At 40.2% G+C, this 16384-nt stretch overlaps 1 pseudogene; it reads right to left on the bottom strand.

The window, feature by feature from the left end:
- Positions 1-4316: 4316 nt before the first annotated feature.
- On the bottom strand, positions 4317-8087 carry LOC106579668 (CCAAT/enhancer-binding protein gamma-like; annotated as a pseudogene).
- Positions 8088-16384: the final 8297 nt, after the last annotated feature.

The following is a 16384-nucleotide window of genomic DNA, read 5'->3' as shown; positions in this document are numbered from 1 at the left end:
ACCTAGGAAGAAACCTAGAGAGGAACCAGGCTATGAGGGGTGGCCAGTCCTCTTCTGTCTGTGCCGGGTGGAGATTATAACAGTACATGGCCAAGATGTTCAAACGTTCATAGATGACCAGCAGGGTCAAATAATAATAATCACAGTGTTTGTAGAGGGTGGAACAGGTCAGCACCTCAAGTGTAAATGTCAGTTGGCTTTTCATAGCCGATCATTCAGAGTTAGAGACAGCAGGTGCAGTAGAGAGAGAGAGAGAGAGTCGAAAACAGCAGGGCCGGGACAAGGTAGCACATCCGGAGAACAGGTCAGGGTTCCATAGCCACAGGAAGAACAGTTGAAACTGGAGCGCAAAATGACCAGGTGGACTGGGAACCGCAAGGAGTCATCAGGCCAGGTAGTCCTAAGGCATGGTCCTGGGGCTCAGGTCCTCCGAGAGAAAGAAAGAAAGAGAGAGAGAGTGAGAGAGAGAGAGTTGGAGGGAGCATACTTAAATTCACACAGGACACCAGATAAGACAGGATAAATACTCCAGATATAACAGACTGATCCTAGCCCCCCGACACATACAGTGAGAGAAAAAAGTATTTGATCCCCTGCTGATTTTTTTACGTTTGTCCACTAACAAAGAAATGATCAGTCTATAATTGTAATGGTAGGTTTATTTGAACAGTGAGAGACAGAATAACAACAAAAAAATCCAGAAAAACGCATGTGAAAAATGTTAGAAAATGATTTATATTTTAATTAGGGAAATAAGTATTTGACCCCTCGGCAAAACATGACTTAGTGCTTGGTGGCAAAACCCTTGTTGGCAATCACAGAGGTCAGACGTTTCTTGTAGTTGGCCACCAGGTTTGCACACATCTCAGGAGGGATTTTGTCCAACTCCTCTTTGCAGATCTTCTCCAAGTCATTAAGGTTTCGAGGCTGACATTTGGCAACTCGAACCTTCAGCTCCCTCCACAGATTTTCTATGGGATTAAGATCTGGAGACTGGCTAGGCCACTCCAGGACCGTAATGTGCTTCTTCTTGACCCACTCCTTTGTTGCCTTGGTCGTGTGTTTTGGGTCATTGTCATGCTGGAATACCCATCTACAACCCATTTTCAATGCCCTGGCTGAGGGAAGGCGGTTCTCACCCAAGATTTGATGGTACATGGCCCCGTCCATCGTCCCTTTGATGCGGTGAAGTTGTCCTGTCCCCTTAGCAGAAAAACACCCCCAAAGCATAATGTTTCACCTCCATGTTTGACGGTGGGGATGGTGTTCTTGGGGTCATAGGCAGCATTCCTCCTCCTCCAAACACGGTGAGTTGAGTTGATACCAAAGACCTCCATTTTGGTCTCATCTGACCACAACACTTTCACCCAGTTGTCCTCTGAATCATTCAGATGTTCATTGGAAAACTTCAGACGGGCATGTATATGTGCTTTCTTGAGCAGGGGGACCTTGCGGGCGCTGCAGGATTTCAGTCATCACCGCGTAGTGTGTTGTTTTCTTGGTGACTATGGTCCCAGCTGCCTTGAGATCATTGACAAGATCCTCCCGTGTAGTTCTGGGCTGATTCCTCACCGTTCTCATGATCATTGCAACTCCACGAGGTGAGATCTTGCAGGGAGCCCCAGGCCGAGGGAGATTGACAGTTCTTTTGTGTTTCTTCCATTTGCGAATAATCGCACCAACTGTTGTCACCTTCTCACCAAGCTGCTTGGCGATGGTCTTGTAGCCCTTTCCAGCCTTGTGTAGGTCTACAATCTTGTCCCTGACATCCTTGGAGAGCTCTTTGGTCTTGGCCATGGTGGAGTTTGGAATCTGATTGATTGATTGCTTCTGTGGACAGGTGTCTTTTATACAGGTAACAAGCTGAGATTAGGAGCACTCCCTTTAAGAGTGTGCTCCTAATCTCAGTTTGTTACCTGTATAAAAAGACACCTGGGAGCCAGAAATCTTTCTGATTGAGAGGGGGTCAAATACTTATTTCCCTAATTAAAATGCAAATCAATTTATAACATTTCTGACATGCGTTTTTCTTTCTTTTTTTTTGTTATTCTGTCTCACACTGTTCAAATGAACCTACCATTAAAATTATAGACTGATCAATTCTTTGTCAGTGGGCAAACGTACAAAATCAGCAGGGGATCAAATACTTTTTTCCCTCACTGTAAACTATTGAAGCATAAATACTGGAGGCTGAGACAGACAGGAGGGGTTGGGAGACTGTGACCCCGTCTGACGATACCCCCGGACAGGGCCAACCAGGCAGGATATAACCCCACCCACCTTGCCAAAGCACAGCCCCCACACCACTAGAAGGATATCTTCAAACCACCAACTTACTACCCTGAGACAAGGCCAAGTATAGCCCACGAAGATCTCACCCACAGCACGAATCCGAGGGGGGAAGATCACGTCAGACCCTCAACCCACTCAAGTGACGCACCCCTCCTAGGGACGGCATGGAAGAACACCAGTAAGCCAGTGACTCAGCCCCCGTAATAGGGTTAGAGGCAGAGAATCCCAGTGGAGAAAGGGGAACCAAACAGCAAACAGGAAAACGCTCATCCAGAGGCGACGCTCCTAGTGGCCGGGGACTTTAATGGAGGGAAGTTTTACCTCATTTCTATCAGCATGTTAAATGTGCAACCAGAGGAAAAACAATTCTAGACCACCTTTACTCCACACACAGAGACGCCTACAAAGCTTTCCCTCGCCCACCATTTGGCAAATCTGACCACAATTCTATCCTCCTGATTCCTGCATACAAAAATTAAAGCAGGAAGGACCAGTGACTCGGTCTATAAAAAAAGTGGTCAGATGAAGCAGATGCTAAACTACAGGACTGCTTTGCTAGCACAGACTGGAATATGTTCCGTGATTCTTCCGATGGGATTGAGGAGTCACTGGCTTTATCAATAAGTGCAGAGGACATCGTCCCCACGGTGACTGTACGTACATTCCCCAACCAGAAGCCATGGATTACAGGCAACATTCACAATAAAAGGGTAGAGCTGCCGCTTTCAAGGAGCGGGACTCTAACCCGGAAGCTTATAAGAAATCCCACTATGCCCGCCGATGAACCGTCAAACAGGCAAAGCGTTAATACAGGACTATCTATGCATAGTCACTTTAATAACTCTACCTACATGTACATATTACCTCAATTACCTCGACACTGGTACCCCCTGTATATAGCCCCGCTATTGTTATTTACTGCTGCTCTTTAATTATTTGTTATTCTTATCTTACTTTTTTGGGGTGTATTTTCTTAAAACTGCATTGTTGGTTAAGAGCTTGTAAGTAAGCATTTCACTGTAAGGTCTACACCGGTTGTATTCAGCACCTTTTTAAATGGAAGAAGATTGGAACCACCAAGAGTCTTCCTAGAGCTGGCCGCCCAGCCAAACTGAGCAATCGGGGGAGAAGGGCCTTGGTCAGAGAGATGACCAAGAACCTGATGGTTACTCTGACAGATCTCCAGAGTTCCTCTGTGGAGATGGGAGAACCTTCCAGAAGGACAACCATCTCTGTAGCACTCCACCAATCAGGCCTTTATGGTAGAGTGGCCAGAAGGAAGCCACTCCTCAGTAAAAGGCACATGACAGCCCGCTAGGAATTTACAAAAAGCCACCTAAAGGACTCTCAGACCATGAGAAACAAGAATCTCTGGTTTGATGAAACCAAGATGTAGCTCTTTGGCCTGAAGGCCAAGCGTCATGTCTGGAGGAAACCAGGCACCATCCCTACGGTGAAGCATGGTGGTGGTAGCATCATGCTGTGGGGATGTTTTTCATCGGCAGGGGCTAGGAGACTAGTCAGGATCGAAGGAAAGATGAACAGAGCAAAGTACAGAGAGATCCTTGATGAAGAGCGCTCTGGAACAGGTTAGGACCTCATACTGGGGAAAAGGTTCACCTTCAAACAGGACCATGACCCTAAGCACACAGCCAAGACAATGCAGGAGTGGCTTTGGGACAAGTCTCTGAATGTCCCTGAGTGGCCCAACCAGAGCCCGGACTTGAACCCGATCAAACATCTCTGGAGAGACTTGAAATTAGCTGTGCAGCGATGCTCCCCATCCAACCTGACATAGCTTGAGAGGATCTGCAGAGAAGAATGGGAGAAACTCCCCAAATACAGGTGTGCCAAGTTTTTAGTGTCATACCCAAGAAGACTTGAGGCTGTAATCGCTGCCAAAAGTGCTTCAACAAAGTACTCAGTAAAGGACCTGAATACTTTTATTTTTTTTTTAAATTTATTTCACCTTTATTTAACCAGTTAGGCCGGTTGAGAACAAGTTCTCATTTACAACTGCGACCTGGCCAAGATAAAGCAAAGCAGTTCGACACATACAACAACACAGAGTTACACATGGAATAAACAAACATACAGCCAATAATACAAATGTGTAAATGTATAAATGTAAATGTGAGGTTTATTTTTTAACACATTTGCAAAAATTTCTACAAACCTGTTTTTGCTTTGTCATTATGGGGTATTGTGTGTAGATTGACAAAGGGAAAAAAAAACAAATTAATCAATTTTAGAATATGGCTGTAATGTAACAGAATGTCTGAATACTTTACGAATGCACTGTAAATGTTGTGTTTGTAAAAAAAATGTTTTTAAATCCCTCTTTTTGTACCTTGATTTTAACTGTAAGTCATATAACACAGAATGTTGAGAAATAGCCATCAAAATACTTAATTAAAATAAATTGAATTGCACAATTACATAACTTTTGCCTGATATCTACTAAATAATAACATGGTAACAAGGTTATTTCTGGAACTGGTCATTTCTTTCCTTTCAAGAAAATTGGTGACAACAGCCTTAGTGGTGCTTATTTCAGTGAATCTTTTTGATATCATATAAAGTATTGGGTAATCAGATTCTTCAATCACTCTTGCCATGTAATTTCCAAAGGAAAACAGTGTAGGTAGATAGTGTACTGAAATCTGTGTCACATTTAACCATAGACAAAAAAATATTAAAGCACTTGGAACGTTTTGTTCTTTGACTCACAACCTTTGTTGACTTTAGGATTAACCCTGTAGATATGTCAACACTTGGAATACTTCCAGATGGAAGCACGTACAGTTGAAGTCGGAAGTTTACATACACTTAGGGTGGAGTCATTAAAACTTGTTTTTCAACCACTCCACAAATTTCTTGTTAGCAAACTATAGTTTTGGCAAGTCGGTTAGGACATCTACGTTGTGCATGACAAGTCATTTTTCCAACAATTGTTTACAGACAGATTATTTCACTTATCATTTCACAGTATCACAATTCCAGTGGGTCAGAAGTTTCCATACACTAAGTTGACTGTGCCTTTAAACAGCTTGGAAAATTACAGAAAATGATGTCATGGCTTTAGAAGCTTCTGATAAGCTAATTGACATAATTTTAGTCAATTGGAGGTGTACCTGTGGATGTATTTCAAGGCCTACCTTCAAACTCAGTGCCTCTTTGCTTGACATCATGGGAAAATCAAAAGAAATCAGCCAAGACCTAAGAAAAAAAAATGGTGGACCTGCACAAATCTGGTTCATCCTTGGGAGCAATTTCCAAACACCTGAAGGTACCACGTTCATCTGAACAAACAATAGTACGCACGTATAAACACCACGGGACCACATAGCCGTCATACCGCTCAGGAAGGGGAGGCATTCTGTCTCTTAGAGATGAACGTACTTTGGTGCGAAAAGTGCGACTCAATCCCAGAACAACAGCAAGGACCTTGTGAAGATGCTGGAGGAAACAGGTACAAAAGTATCTATATCCACAGTAAAACGATTCCTATATCGACATAACCTGAAAGGCCGCTCAGCAAGGAAGAAGCCACTGCTCCAAAACCATCATAAAAAAAGCCAGATTACGGTTTGCAACTGCACATTGGGACAAAGATCGTACTTTTTACCATCGTTGTTTGGAGGAAAAAGGGGGGAGGCTTACAAGCCGAAGAACACCATCCCAACCGTGAAGCACGGTGGTGGCAGCATCATGTTGTGGGGGTGCTTTGCTGCAGGAGGGACTGGTGCACTTCACAAAATAGATGGCATCATGAGACAGGAAAATGATGTGGATATAGTGAAGCAACATCTCAAGACATCAGTCAGAAAGTTAAAGCTTGGTCGCAAATGGGTCTTCCAAATGGACAATGACCCCAAGCATACTTCCAAAGTTGTGGCAAAATAGCTTAAGGACAACAAAGTCAAGGTATTGGAGTGGCCATCAAAAAGCCCTGACCTCAATCCCATCGAAAATGTGTGGGCAGAACTGAAAAAGCGTGTGCGAGCAAGGAGGCCTACAAACCTGACTCAGTTACAACAGCTCTGCCAGGAGGAATGGGCCAAAATTCACCCAACTTATTGTGGGAAGCTTGTGGAAGGCTACCCGAAACGTTTGACCCAAGTTAAACAATTTAAAGGCAATGCTACCAAATACTAATTGAGTGTATGTAAACTTCTGACCCACTGGGAATATGATGAAAGAAATAAAATCTGAAATAAATCATTCTCTACTATTATTCTGACATTTCATATTCTTAAAATCAAGTGGTGATCCTAACTGACCTAAGACAGGGAATTTTTACTTGGATTAAATTTCAGCAATTGTGAAAAACTGAGTTTAAATGTATTTGGTTAAGGTGTATGTAAACTTCTGACTTCAACTGAATGTGACTGTTTCAATGTATAGAAATGTACAATTTCCAACAACAAAATAACATGTTTTCATACAGAACCTCACTGAACAATAAATAGTTTGCTGTAATTCTCAACCACTAAACTCCTGCTGTAAGTCCCTCTGGATAGCAGCTTCTGCTAAATTATTCAAATGTAATGTACACTCCCCCAACACACTCAACAGCCCTACTCCCTGGCTACATTCTCACCCCTGGGCCGTAGGTGACGCTGTGACAAGATGTGTTTGAGATGTGTCCAATTGCTGGGTGATTTTCCCTACGAGTATCTGCAGCCGGTGGTTCTCCTCTTGCAGCTGCGAGCCCTTTGGTGGGTGAGCTGTATGTGCCGCCTGGCCTTGTCTCGGCTCTTCCTCATAGCAATGTTGTTCCTCTCCCGCCGCAGTCAATACTCCATGGTGTACTTGGTTTCGCAGGGGGGCTGGGAGGAAGGGAGAAAAGTTCTGTAGGAGAGGGAGTTGGAATGTAAGGGTTTGGAGGGAGGAAATAACATTCACTTTAAGAAGGAGAAAATGGGATGCAAGAAAATATAAATATTTTCAACATTGAACTAACTGCAACATTATGCATTCTCATGAACACAGAAACATAGCGGAGTATCCGCATACCTGTTGCAGTATGAGACTCTGTTGGCCAGTCGTCTCTGTGGAAGGTGCGTCGGACAGGTATGACAATCCCATCATCTGCTCTGCTATTCTGTTACTGCCAGTCCTGACCAATCCCTGAGCCCCCAGCGACTGGCTGTATGGAATCCCCTCCATCTGGGGCATATGATTGGTTAAGGGTGCCGGGGTGGATGGGTCTGGTTTTGAGGCCAGGGTTGTAGTAGTGTGGGTGGTAATGTGACTGAAGGTTGTGACTGGGACAGAAGCAGGATGACTGAATCACAGAAGACTGAGCCTCAGACAACTATTTGGGATTCAGACTTATTTTAGAATCACGTCCAGACACATTAATCATCACGTCTATTGTGAATTAATGTTTCAAAATGTTATAAAATATAAAACATTCATTAAATGCGAACATTCACTAACATTTATTTCCATTTCTGATGCAACTGTCTTTTTGCACACGCAGCCTACAGTGGTACATTGTTGTTGGTTATGTAAGTGTGTTTCAATATATACACCAGAATACTGACTGACTTACCTCTCTTTTACACCACACATGGGCTGGTATTTATTTAAATATTGTTTTCAATTTACTTCTCCCTTTTTAGCATCACATCCTGCCATTATTACATGTTTTCCGACATTTTAAAAGTGACTTGTGGGCACCTTTAAAGGAACATTCTGGGATATTTAACGCTGTACTGAGTTACAGTTCATATAAGGAAATCAGTCAATTGAAATAAATTCAATCAGGCCTTAATCTATGGATTTGACATGACAGGTGTGGCATATCAAGAAGGTGATTAAACAGCATGATCATTACAGAGGTGCACCTTGTGCTGAGGACAATAAAAGCCACTCTAAAATGTGCAGTTGTGTCACACAACACAATGCCACAGATGTCTCAAGTTGAGGGAGTGTGCAATTGGCATGGTGACTGAAGGAATGTCCAACTGAGATGTTGCCAGAGAATGTAATGTTAATTTCTCTAGCATAAGCCACCTCCAACGTCGTTTTACAGAATTTGGCAGTACCAACCGGCCTCACAACTGCAGACCATGTGTAATTGCAGACTGATTTCCATATATGAATTGTAACTCAGCAAAATCTTTGACACTGTTGTGTTTATATTTTTGTTCAGTATATTTTGAACAAATTCTATCATCGCTTTAGCATAAAAATGGCTCATCAGGGATCTAAAAAGAAAGCGAAAAACCAAGCGAACTACCTAACAGGGGGGTAAAAAGATGACAATAGCCAGGTATACCGAGAAAGAAGCTTTGGAGGAATTTCTTAGTGAGTCAGACAGATGCTGGGAGCAACCTGGACCAAGATCACTATGACTCGGGTGGAGGAATATGTTTTCTAGAAGGACTGGATTCAGTTTTAGATCTGTAAGTAAATTATTTTGTATAACTTTCTATAGTTTACTATATGTATTTAGCATATTTTATATAGTTGTAGTCTGCTTCTTTTTTTATTTATTTTTATTTACAGTATAGTGGTGTCCTGTCCAGCAGGTGTCCTGTCAATCAGCTGTACTGTCCATAAGGTGTCCTGTCCTGTGTAGCCTATATCCTGTCTATCAGCTGTACTGTCCATAAGGTGTCCTGTCCCGTGTAGCCTATATCCTGTCTATCAGCTGTACTGTCCATAAGGTGTCCTGTCCCGTGTAGCCTATATCCTGTCTATCAGCTGTACTGTCCATAAGGTGTCCTGTCCCGTGTAGCCTATATCCTGTCTATCAGCTGTACTGTCCATAAGGTGTCCTGTTCTGTGTAGTCTATATCCTGGCATCTCAATCTGTGTAAGATGAACACAATTATATAATTATTGTTCATTTTGTTTGATTGCTCCTTATCGCTTCTGAATGTCTTCACCTTATGTCTTATTTAAGTCCAAAGCTAAATGAATCAGAAGACTGAGGGTGAAAATGGAGAAGGTTGAAGGCGCTAAGAAAAGTGCCATCTAGTGGCAAGAAACGTTCCCCCAAGATTGCTCCAATGCACTATGGTAATGTCAATATAACACTATTTCCTCTTCCTGTTCAATCTTATGTACTCATCCCCGCTTAAAAACCATACCCAAATATTCCCAAAGCTGCCATATTTTTGTGGTGTGATTTTACAAAACCAGGGCTATGATGTATAATATTTCTTTACCTGACCCACAGAAGGAGACATGAACGATGCAGACAAATACAAAGCAGAGACGTGCTGCCCTCCTTAGCTCTGTGATCCAAAAGCTCCGGCAGCAGTACAGCGATGCTCCCTTAGAGATCCACCACCACAGGGACGTCAAGACCGGGCCGTGAGCAGGTCAGTGCTGTCGTCAGACACATTCATCACACAATCAGATTGTCATTGATACGTTTCTCATTTCACTGTATAGCACTACAGTAGTTTTAGTCCTCATTTAACTGTATAGCACTACAGTAGTTTTAGTCCTCTCATTTAACTGTATAGCACTACAGTAGTTTTAGTCCTCTCATTTAACTGTATAGCACTACAGTAGTTTTAGTCCTCTCATTTAACTGTATAGCACTACAGTAGTTTTAGTCCTCTCATTTAACTGTATAGCACTACAGTAGTTTTAGTCCTCTCATTTAACTGTATAGCACTACAGTAGTTTTAGTCCTCATTTAACTGTATAGCACTACAGTAGTTTTAGTCCTCTCATTTAACTGTATAGCACTACAGTAGTTTTAGTCCTCTCATTTAACTGTATAGCACTACAGTAGTTTTAGTCCTCTCATTTAACTGTATAGCACTACAGTAGTTTTAGTCCTCTCATTTAACTGTATAGCACTACAGTAGTTTTAGTCCTCATTTAACTGTATAGCACTACAGTAGTTTTAGTCCTCTCATTTAACTGTATAGCACTACAGTAGTTTTAGTCCTCTCATTTAACTGTATAGCACTACAGTAGTTTTAGTCCTCTCATTTAACTGTATAGCACTACAGTAGTTTTAGTCCTCTCATTTCACTGTATAGCACTACAGTAGTTTTAGTCCTCTCATTTAACTGTATAGCACTACAGTAGTTTTAGTCCTCTCATTTCACTGTATAGCACTACAGTAGTTTTAGTCCTCTCATTTAACTGTATAGCACTACAGTAGTTTTAGTCCTCTCATTTAACTGTATAGCACTACAGTAGTTTTAGTCCTCTCATTTAACTGTATAGCACTACAGTAGTTTTAGTCCTCTCATTTAACTGTATAGCACTACAGTAGTTTTAGTCCTCTCATTTAACTGTATAGCACTACAGTAGTTTTAGTCCTCATTTAACTGTATAGCACTACAGTAGTTTTAGTCCTCTCATTTAACTGTATAGCACTACAGTAGTTTTAGTCCTAATTTAACTGTATAGCACTACAGTAGTTTTAGTCCTCTCATTTAACTGTATAGCACTACAGTAGTTTTAGTCCTCTCATTTAACTGTATAGCACTACAGTAGTTTTAGTCCTAATTTAACTGTATAGCACTACAGTAGTTTTAGTCCTCTCATTTAACTGTATAGCACTACAGTAGTTTTAGTCCTCTCATTTAACTGTATAGCACTACAGTAGTTTTAGTCCTCTCATTTAACTGTATAGCACTACAGTAGTTTTAGTCCTCTCATTTCACTGTATAGCACTACAGTAGTTTTAGTCCTAATTTAACTGTATAGCACTACAGTAGTTTTAGTCCTAATTTAACTGTATAGCACTACAGTAGTTTTAGTCCTCTCATTTAACTGTATAGCACTACAGTAGTTTTAGTCCTCTCATTTAACTGTATAGCACTACAGTAGTTTTAGTCCTCTCATTTAACTGTATAGCACTACAGTAGTTTTAGTCCTCTCATTTAACTGTATAGCACTACAGTAGTTTTAGTCCTAATTTAACTGTATAGCACTACAGTAGTTTTAGTCCTCTCATTTAACTGTATAGCACTACAGTAGTTTTAGTCCTCTCATTTAACTGTATAGCACTACAGTAGTTTTAGTCCTCTCATTTAACTGTATAGCACTACAGTAGTTTTAGTCCTCTCATTTAACTGTATAGCACTACAGTAGTTTTAGTCCTCTCATTTAACTGTATAGCACTACAGTAGTTTTAGTCCTCTCATTTAACTGTATAGCACTACAGTAGTTTTAGTCCTCTCATTTAACTGTATAGCACTACAGTAGTTTTAGTCCTCTCATTTAACTGTATAGCACTACAGTAGTTTTAGTCCTCTCATTTAACTGTATAGCACTACAGTAGTTTTAGTCCTCTCATTTAACTGTATAGCACTACAGTAGTTTTAGTCCTCTCATTTAACTGTATAGCACTACAGTAGTTTTAGTCCTCTCATTTAACTGTATAGCACTACAGTAGTTTTAGTCCTCTCATTTAACTGTATAGCACTACAGTAGTTTTAGTCCTCATTTAACTGTATAGCACTACAGTAGTTTTAGTCCTCTCATTTAACTGTATAGCACTACAGTAGTTTTAGTCCTCATTTAACTGTATAGCACTACAGTAGTTTTAGTCCTCTCATTTAACTGTATAGCACTACAGTAGTTTTAGTCCTCTCATTTAACTGTATAGCACTACAGTAGTTTTAGTCCTCTCATTTAACTGTATAGCACTACAGTAGTTTTAGTCCTCTCATTTAACTGTATAGCACTACAGTAGTTTTAGTCCTCTCATTTAACTGTATAGCACTACAGTAGTTTTAGTCCTCCATTTAACTGTATAGCACTACAGTAGTTTTAGTCCTCATTTAACTGTATAGCACTACAGTAGTTTTAGTCCTCTCATTTAACTGTATAGCACTACAGTAGTTTTAGTCCTCATTTAACTGTATAGCACTACAGTAGTTTTAGTCCTCATTTAACTGTATAGCACTACAGTAGTTTTAGTCCTCTCATTTAACTGTATAGCACTACAGTAGTTTTAGTCCTCATTTAACTGTATAGCACTACAGTAGTTTTAGTCCTCTCATTTAACTGTATAGCACTACAGTAGTTTTAGTCCTCATTTAACTGTATAGCACTACAGTAGTTTTAGTCCTCATTTAACTGTATAGCACTACAGTAGTTTTAGTCCTCTCATTTAACTGTATAGCACTACAGTAGTTTTAGTCCTCATTTAACTGTATAGCACTACAGTAGTTTTAGTCCTCATTTAACTGTATAGCACTACAGTAGTTTTAGTCCTCTCATTTAACTGTATAGCACTACAGTAGTTTTAGTCCTAATTTAACTGTATAGCACTACAGTAGTTTTAGTCCTCTCATTTAACTGTATAGCACTACAGTAGTTTTAGTCCTCATTTAACTGTATAGCACTACAGTAGTTTTAGTCCTCTCATTTAACTGTATAGCACTACAGTAGTTTTAGTCCTAATTTAACTGTATAGCACTACAGTAGTTTTAGTCCTCTCATTTAACTGTATAGCACTACAGTAGTTTTAGTCCTCTCATTTAACTGTATAGCACTACAGTAGTTTTAGTCCTCATTTAACTGTATAGCACTACAGTAGTTTTAGTCCTCTCATTTAACTGTATAGCACTACAGTAGTTTTAGTCCTCATTTAACTGTATAGCACTACAGTAGTTTTAGTCCTCTCATTTAACTGTATAGCACTACAGTAGTTTTAGTCCTCTCATTTAACTGTATAGCACTACAGTAGTTTTAGTCCTCTCATTTAACTGTATAGCACTACAGTAGTTTTAGTCCTCTCATTTAACTGTATAGCACTACAGTAGTTTTAGTCCTCTCATTTAACTGTATAGCACTACAGTAGTTTTAGTCCTCTCATTTAACTGTATAGCACTACAGTAGTTTTAGTCCTCTCATTTAACTGTATAGCACTACAGTAGTTTTAGTCCTCTCATTTAACTGTATAGCACTACAGTAGTTTTAGTCCTCTCATTTAACTGTATAGCACTACAGTAGTTTTAGTCCTCTCATTTAACTGTATAGCACTACAGTAGTTTTAGTCCTCTCATTTAACTGTATAGCACTACAGTAGTTTTAGTCCTCTCATTTAACTGTATAGCACTACAGTAGTTTTAGTCCTCTCATTTAACTGTATAGCACTACAGTAGTTTTAGTCCTCTCATTTAACTGTATAGCACTACAGTAGTTTTAGTCCTCTCATTTAACTGTATAGCACTACAGTAGTTTTAGTCCTCTCATTTAACTGTATAGCACTACAGTAGTTTTAGTCCTCTCATTTAACTGTATAGCACTACAGTAGTTTTAGTCCTCTCATTTAACTGTATAGCACTACAGTAGTTTTAGTCCTCTCATTTAACTGTATAGCACTACAGTAGTTTTAGTCCTCTCATTTAACTGTATAGCACTACAGTAGTTTTAGTCCTCTCATTTAACTGTATAGCACTACAGTAGTTTTAGTCCTCTCATTTAACTGTATAGCACTACAGTAGTTTTAGTCCTCTCATTTAACTGTATAGCACTACAGTAGTTTTAGTCCTCTCATTTAACTGTATAGCACTACAGTAGTTTTAGTCCTCTCATTTAACTGTATAGCACTACAGTAGTTTTAGTCCTCTCATTTAACTGTATAGCACTACAGTAGTTTTAGTCCTCTCATTTAACTGTATAGCACTACAGTAGTTTTAGTCCTCATTTAACTGTATAGCACTACAGTAGTTTTAGTCCTCTCATTTAACTGTATAGCACTACAGTAGTTTTAGTCCTCTCATTTAACTGTATAGCACTACAGTAGTTTTAGTCCTCTCATTTAACTGTATAGCACTACAGTAGTTTTAGTCCTCTCATTTAACTGTATAGCACTACAGTAGTTTTAGTCCTCTCATTTAACTGTATAGCACTACAGTAGTTTTAGTCCTCTCATTTAACTGTATAGCACTACAGTAGTTTTAGTCCTCATTTAACTGTATAGCACTACAGTAGTTTTAGTCCTCTCATTTAACTGTATAGCACTACAGTAGTTTTAGTCCTCTCATTTAACTGTATAGCACTACAGTAGTTTTAGTCCTCTCATTTAACTGTATAGCACTACAGTAGTTTTAGTCCTCTCATTTAACTGTATAGCACTACAGTAGTTTTAGTCCTCTCATTTAACTGTATAGCACTACAGTAGTTTTAGTCCTCTCATTTAACTGTATAGCACTACAGTAGTTTTAGTCCTCTCATTTAACTGTATAGCACTACAGTAGTTTTAGTCCTCATTTAACTGTATAGCACTACAGTAGTTTTAGTCCTCTCATTTAACTGTATAGCACTACAGTAGTTTTAGTCCTCTCATTTAACTGTATAGCACTACAGTAGTTTTAGTCCTCTCATTTAACTGTATAGCACTACAGTAGTTTTAGTCCTCTCATTTGGTACCTTCATGTAATTATTTTCCTTTAGGAAAAACTTTGAAGAGTCAATGATGCGTCTGCAAGTGCCCCAAAATGAGAGAAACACTTAAAATGAGGCATGCATGCTAGGAATGTCTGGTCAGCTAAGTGACATCACAGCCCTGAAGGGCAGAGGGGGACAGGTGAGTTGGACACATTTCAGTGACATGCCACTCCTTACTGCCATGCAGTGATCGATAATAGTGCACAAAACATTAAGAACACCAAGTTGCACCCCGCTGTTTTTCCCCTCAGAACAGCCTCTACAAGGTGTCAAGCCAAGCGTTCTACAGGGATGCTGGCCCATGTTAACATTTTAGACATTCAGCAGACGCTCGTATCCAGAGTGACTTACAGTAGTGAATGCATACATTTCATTTCTTGCATTTTCTTTTGTACTGGCCCCCCGTGGGAATCGAACCCACAACCCTGGCGTTGCACACACCATGCTGGCGTTGCAAACATCATGCTCTACCAACTGAGCCACAGGGAACTTAACAATGCTTTCTGCTGTTGTGTCAAGTTGGCTGGACGTCCTTTGGGTGGTGGACCATTCTCGATATACACGGGAAACTGTTGAGCGTGGAAGAGCCCTCAGCGTTGCAGTTCTTGACAAACTCAAACCGGTGCGCATGGCACCTACCATGACCCATTCATAGGCAATTCAATATGTTGTCTTACCCTCTGAAGGGTACACATACACAATCCATGTCTCAAGGCTTAAACCCCTTGTTAACCTGTCTCCTCCCCTTCATCTACAATGATTGAATTGGATTGAACAAGTGACATCAATAAGGGATCATAGCTTTAACCTGGATTCACCTGGTCAGTCGGTCATGGAATGTGCAGGCTTTAATGTTTTGTATAAGTTTGCAATTTATCCAGTGTCTTAGTGATGCGTGCATACATTTTTACGTATGTGGTCCTGGGAATAAATTGGCACGCTTAGGATTTATTCTCTACAGGGGCGCTGGCCCATGGTGTTCAAATCAAATTTGATGTCACATCCCACGAATACAACAGGTGTAGAGACCTTAGTGAAATGTTTACTTACGAGCCCTTAACCAACAATACTAAAAATAAAAAAGCGCAACAAAATAACCAGGATATATAGGGTGTACCGGTACTGAGTCAATGTTCAGGGGTACAGGTTAGTTGAGGTAATATGTACATGTAGGTAGGGGTGAAATGACTATGCATGTTGGATAACATTAACCCAAACGTTTTCTGTCCCTCCCTTCAGTACAGAGATGACCCTAAGCCCAAGAAGAAACCAATGAAAAAAGGTGTTGTGTGGACATAGCTAGGACGTCAGTGATTTCTTTCCTCTGGTGTTTTTAATGATACATTGTAAATTCAGTTTTCAATTACTTGAGAGTGCAGTGATTATGCATCGTTCTTTACCTGCGACTTCAAAACAATAATTGAATCCTAAAAAAGACAAAGCAGGATGAAGATTTACGTTTTCGGGCTAAATGGGACGATTCACTTGGAATAGCTTTTCGCAATCATTTAGTGATCGTAGGTGCTAAAACCATGTGTACAGGATGATTTTTTAAAGAATATTTATCATTAGTCCATGTTTGAGTCTCATGCAGTCCAGGTTTTCAATATCACGATGCCCAAAAACTATTTGAATAGCCAAATTCCCCCAATTTGGAATGCGGAGGATTCATTTTCCTTGGGCATTAACAAAACGTTACTAGCCA

The sequence above is a fragment of the Salmo salar genome, chromosome 19 (assembly GCF_965601325.2).
Source record: "Salmo salar chromosome 19, fSalSal1, whole genome shotgun sequence".
NCBI classification, from domain to species: domain Eukaryota; kingdom Metazoa; phylum Chordata; class Actinopteri; order Salmoniformes; family Salmonidae; genus Salmo; species Salmo salar.
Note: the sequence above shows the minus strand (reverse complement) of the source record. Positions and strands in the feature narration are given on the sequence as shown.